The sequence below is a fragment of the Arachis stenosperma genome, chromosome 4 (genome assembly GCF_014773155.1).
Source record: "Arachis stenosperma cultivar V10309 chromosome 4, arast.V10309.gnm1.PFL2, whole genome shotgun sequence".
In the NCBI taxonomy this organism is placed as follows: domain Eukaryota; kingdom Viridiplantae; phylum Streptophyta; class Magnoliopsida; order Fabales; family Fabaceae; genus Arachis; species Arachis stenosperma.
This window is the reverse complement of record NC_080380.1, coordinates 28,453,068-28,458,601: the sequence shown is the minus strand read 5'-3', so window position 1 is coordinate 28,458,601 and position 5,534 is coordinate 28,453,068. Positions and strand designations below refer to the sequence as shown.

The window sequence follows — 5,534 nt, the reverse complement described above, 5'->3', positions numbered from 1 at the left end:
GGGTGGTGGGGTTGGTGGGGATCCTGTGGGGTCCACAGATCCTGAGGTGTCAAGGAAAAGTCATCCCTGCACCAAATGGCATGCAAAAATGCGTTTTGAGCCAATTCTAGCGTTAAACGCCGGGCTGGTGCCCATTTCTGGCGTTTAACGCCAAGTGCTTGCCCTTTTCTGGCGTTTAACGCCAGTCTGGTGCCCCTTTCTGGCGTTAAACACCCAGAATGGTGCCAGACTAGGCGTTAAACGCCCATCTGCTAGCCTTACTGGCGTTTAAACGCCAGTAGGTTCTTCCTCCAGGGTGTGCTGTTTTTCTTCCTGTTTTTCATTCTGTTTTAGCTTTTTCAATTGATTTTGTGACTTCTCATGATCATCAACCTACAGAAAACATAAAATAACAAAGGAAAATAGATAAAATATAACATTGGGTTGCCTCCCAACAAGCGCTTCTTTAATGTCAGTAGCTTGACAGTGGGCTCTCATGGAGCCTCACATTTTCTCAGAGCAATGTTGGAACCTCCCAACACCAAACTTAGAGTTTGGTTGTGGCCTCCCAACACCAAACTTAAAGTTTGACTGTGGGGGCTCTGTTTGACTCTGATTTGAGAGAAGCTCTTCATGCTTCCTCTCCATGGTGACAGAGGGATATCCTTGAGCCTTAAACACAAAGGATTCTTCATTCACTTGAATGATCAGTTCACCTCTATCAACATCAATCACAGTCTTTGCTGTGGCAAGGAAGGGTCTGCCAAGGATGATGGATTCATCCATGCACTTCCCAGTCTCTAGGACTATGAAATCAGCAGGGATGTAATGGTCTTCAATCTTCACCAAAACATTCTCTACAAGTCCATAAGCTTGTTTTCTTGAGTTGTCTGCCATCTCTAGTGAGATTCTTGCAGCTTGTACCTCAAAGATCCCTAGCTTCTCCATTACAGAGACAGGCATGAGGTTTACACTTGACCCTAAGTCACACAGAGCCTTCTTGAAGGTCATGGTGCCTATGGTACAAGGTATTGAAAACTTCCCAGGATCTTGTCTCTTTTGAGGTAATTTCTGCCTAGACAAGTCATCCAGTTCTTTGGTGAGCAAGGGAGGTTCGTTCTCCCAAGCCTCATTACCAAATAACTTGTCATTTAGCTTCATGATTGCTCCAAGGTATTTAGCAACTTGCTCTTCAGTGACATACTCATCCTCTTCAGAGGAAGAATACTCATCAGAGCTCATGAATGGCAGAAGTAAATCCATTGGAATCTCTATGGTCTCATTTTGAGCCTCAGATTCCCATGGTTCCTCATTAGGGAACTCATTGGAGGTCAGTAGATGCCCATTGAGGTCTTCCTTAGTGGCGTTCACTGCCTCTTCTTCCTCTCCAAATTCGGCCATGTTGATGGCCTTGCGCTCTCCTTTTGGATTTTCTTCTATATTGCTTGGAAGAGTACTAGGAGGGAGTTCAGTAACTTTCTTGCTCAGCTGTCCCACTTGTGCCTCCAAATTCCTAATGGAGGACCTTGTTTCAGTCATGAAACTTTGAGTGGTTTTGATTAGATCAGAGACCATGGTTGCTAAGTTAGAGGGGTTCTGTTTAGAATTCTCTGTCTGTTGCTGAGAAGATGATGAAAAAGGCTTGCCATTGCTAAACCTGTTTCTTCCACCATTATTGTTGTTGAAACCTTGTTGAGGTCTCTGTTGATCCTTCCATGAGAAATTTGGGTGATTTCTCCATGAAGAATTATAGGTGTTTCCATAGGGTTCTCCCATGTAATTCACCTCTTCCATTGAAGGGTTCTCAGGATCATAAGCTTCTTCTTTAGATGAAGCATCCTTAGTACTGCTTGGTGCATTTTGCATTCCAGACAGACTTTGAGAAATCAAATTGACTTGCTGAGTCAATATCTTGTTCTGAGCCAATATGGCATTCAGAGTATCTATCTCAAGAACTCCTTTCTTCTGATTTGTCCCATTATTCACAGGATTCCTTTCAGAAGTGTACATGAATTGGTTATTTGCAACCATTTTAATTAGTTCTTGAGCTTCTGTAGGCGTCTTCTTCAAATGAAGAGATCCTCCAGCAGAGCTATCCAAAGACATCTTGGATAGTTCAGAGAGACCATCATAGAAAATACCTATGATGCTCCATTCAGAAAGCATGTCAGAAGGACATTTTCTGATTAATTGTTTGTATCTTTCCCAAGCTTCATAGAGGGATTCTCCTTCCTTCTGTCTGAAGGTTTGGACTTCCACTCTAAGCTTACTCAATTTTTGAGGTGGAAAGAACTTTGCCAAGAAGGCATTGACTAGCTTTTCCCAAGAGTTCAGGCTTTCTTTAGGTTGTGAGTCCAACCATGTCCTAGCTCTGTCTCTTACTGCAAAAGGGAATAGCATTAGTCTGTAGACCTCAGGGTCAACCCCATTAGTCTTGACAGTGTCGCAGATTTGCAAGAATTCAGCTAAGAACTGATGAGGATCTTCCAATGGAAGTCCATGGAACTTGCAATTCTGTTGCATTAGAGAAACTAATTGAGGCTTAAGCTCAAAGTTGTTTGCTCCAATGGCAGGGATAGAGATGCTTCTCCCATAGAAGTCGGGAGTAGGTGCAGTAAAGTCACCCAGCACCTTCCTTGCATTGTTGGCATTGTTGTTGTTTTCGGCTGCCATGTGTTCTTCTTCTTTGAAGATTTCTGTTAGGTCCTCTACAGAGAATTGTAGCTTAGCTTCTCTTAGTTTTCGCTTCAAGGTCCTTTCAGGTTCAGGGTCAGCCTCAACAAGAATGCTTTTGTCTTTGCTCCTGCTCATATGAAAGAGAAGAGAACAAGAAAATATGGAATCCTCTATGTCACAGTATAGAGATTCCTTAAGGTGTCAGAGGAAAAGAAAAATAGAAGGCAGAAGTAGAAGAATTCGAACTTATCAAGAGAGATAGAGTTCGAATTGTGCATTGAGGGGGGGGGTAGTACTCCATAAATAGAAGGATGTTAGAAGAGGGGAAGAAATTTTCGAAAATTAAGTAAAAGATTTTAAAAACATTTTGAAAAACTTGAATTGATTTTCGAAAACTAAGAATGGAGAAGAAATCAAGTAATTTTAGAAAAAGATTTTGAAATTATAATTTAAAAAGATATGATTGAAAAGTTATGCTTTTAAAAAGATATGATTGAAAAGATATGATTTGAAAACAATTTTAAAAAGATTTGATTTTAAAATTAATGACTTGGCTAACAAGAAAAGATATGATTCAAACATTAAACCTTTCTCAACAGAAAAGGCAACATACTTAAAATGTTCAATCAAATCATTAATTGTTAGCAAGTATCTTTGAAAAAGGAAAGAAATTGATTTTGAAAAAGATTTGATTGAAAAGATATGATTTGAAAAAGATTTGATTTTGAAAAACTTTGAAAACTTGAAAAAAAATTTGCATTGAAAACAGAATCTTCCCTCTTGTGCCATCCTGGCGTTAAACGCCCAGAATGGTGCACATTCTGGCGTTTAACGCCCAATGCTCTACCCTTTTGGGCGTTAAACGCCCAACCAGGCACCCTGGCTGGCGTTTAAACGCCAGTCTGTCCTTCTTCACTGGGCGTTTTGAACGCCCAGCTTTTTCTGTGTAATTTCTCTACTACATGTTCTGAATCTTCAGTTCCCTGTACTATTAACTTGAAAATAGAACCAAGATCAAATAAACAATGCATGCAAGACACCAAACTTAATATGAGACACTAGACTCAACAAGAAACATAAAATATTTTTGGTTTTTATGATTTTGTAATTTTTTTGTGCTTTTTTCGAAAATTAAGTGGAAAAGAAAATAAAGGTATCAAAATTCTTAATGAGAATTCCAGGAATCATGCAATGTTTAGTCTAAAGCTTCAGTCTAAAGAAATTAGACATGGATAGCCAAGCTTCAGCAGGACATTGCATTCAAGAGCTAAATTGATAAGAATCAATCAGCTTTGGTGATGATAAGAACATCACCTTGAAACACTAGAATTCATTCTTAAGAACTCTGAAAAAATACCTAATCTAAGCAACAAGATGAACCGTCAGTTGTCCATACACGAAACAATCCCCAGCAACGGCGCCAAAAACTTGGTGCACGAAATTGTGATCACTACTTCTCAAATAATCCCTAGTAATGGCCCCAAAAACTTGATGCTCAATACCATGGCATAAACACAACTTCGCACAACTAACCAGCAAGTGCACTGGGTCGTCCAAGTAATAAACCTTACGCGAGTAAGGGTCGATCCCACGGAGATTGTTGGTATGAAGCAAGCTATGGTCACCTTGTAAATCTTAGTCAGGCAGACTCAGATGGTTATAGATGAAATATGAATAAAACATAAAGATAAAGATAGAGATACTTATGTATTCCATTGGTGAGAATTTCAGATGAGCGAATGGAGATTCTTTGTCCCTTCCGTCTCTCTGCTTTCCTACTGTCTTCATCCAATCCTTCTTACTCCTTTCCATGGCAAGCTTATGCAAGGGTTTCACCGTTGTCAGTGGCTACCTCCCATCCTCTCAGTGGAAATGTTCAACGCACCCTGTCACGGCACGGCTATCCATCTGTCGGTTCTCAATCAGGCAAGAATAGAATCCAGTGATTCTTTTGCGTCTGTCACTAACGCCCCGCCCTCAGGAGTTTGAAGCACGTCACAGTCATTCAATCATTGAATCCTACTCAGAATACCACAGACAAGGTTAGACCTTCCGGATTCTCTTGAATGCCGCCATCAGTTCTAGCCTATACCACGAAGACTCTGATCTCACGGAATGGCTGGCTCGGTTGTCAGGCGAGCGCTCGGTTGTCAGGCGATCAACCATGCGTCGTGTATCAGGAATCCAAGAGATATTCACCCAATCTAAGGTAGAATGGAGGTGGTTTTCAGTCACACGTTCATAGGTGAGAATGATGATGAGTGTCACGGATCATCACATTCATCAAGTTGAAGAACAAGTGATATCTTGGAACAAGAACAAGCGGAATTGAATAGAAGAACAATAGTAATTGCATTAATACTCGAGGTACAGCAGAGCTCCACACCTTAATCTATGGTGTGTAGAAACTCCACCGTTGAAAATACATAAGAACAAGAGTGATCATTGGCTTCGGCCCCAAAGAGGGAACCAGAAAAACCAAGATAAAAATACAATAGCAAAAGGTCTTATTTATAGAGAACTAGTAGCCTAAGAATTACAAAGATGAGTAAATGACATAAAAATTCACTTCCGGGCCCACTTGGTGTGTGCTTGGGCTGAGCAATGAAGCATTTTCGTGTAGAGACTTCTCTTGGAGTTAAACGCCAGCTTTTGTGCCAGTTTGGGCGTTTAACTCCCACTTTGGTGCCAGTTCCGGCGTTTAACGCTGGGTAATCTGAAGGTGACTTTGAACTTCGGTTTGGGCCATCAAATCTTGGGCAAAGTATGGACTATCATATATTGCTGGAAAGCCCAGGATGTGTACTTTCCAACGCCGTTAAGAGCGTGCAAATTGGGCTTCTGTAGCTCCAGAAAATCCACTTCGAGTGCAAGGAGGT

General features: G+C 40.9%; 1 non-coding gene across 1 annotated transcript; it reads left to right on the top strand.

Annotated features, from left to right (window-relative positions):
- The first annotated feature begins 2,139 nt into the window (after positions 1–2,139).
- LOC130977637 (small nucleolar RNA R71) lies at positions 2,140–2,247 on the top strand. The gene has a single exon (XR_009085322.1). It is a non-coding gene; the product is annotated as a small nucleolar RNA R71 (small nucleolar RNA).
- Positions 2,248–5,534: the final 3,287 nt, after the last annotated feature.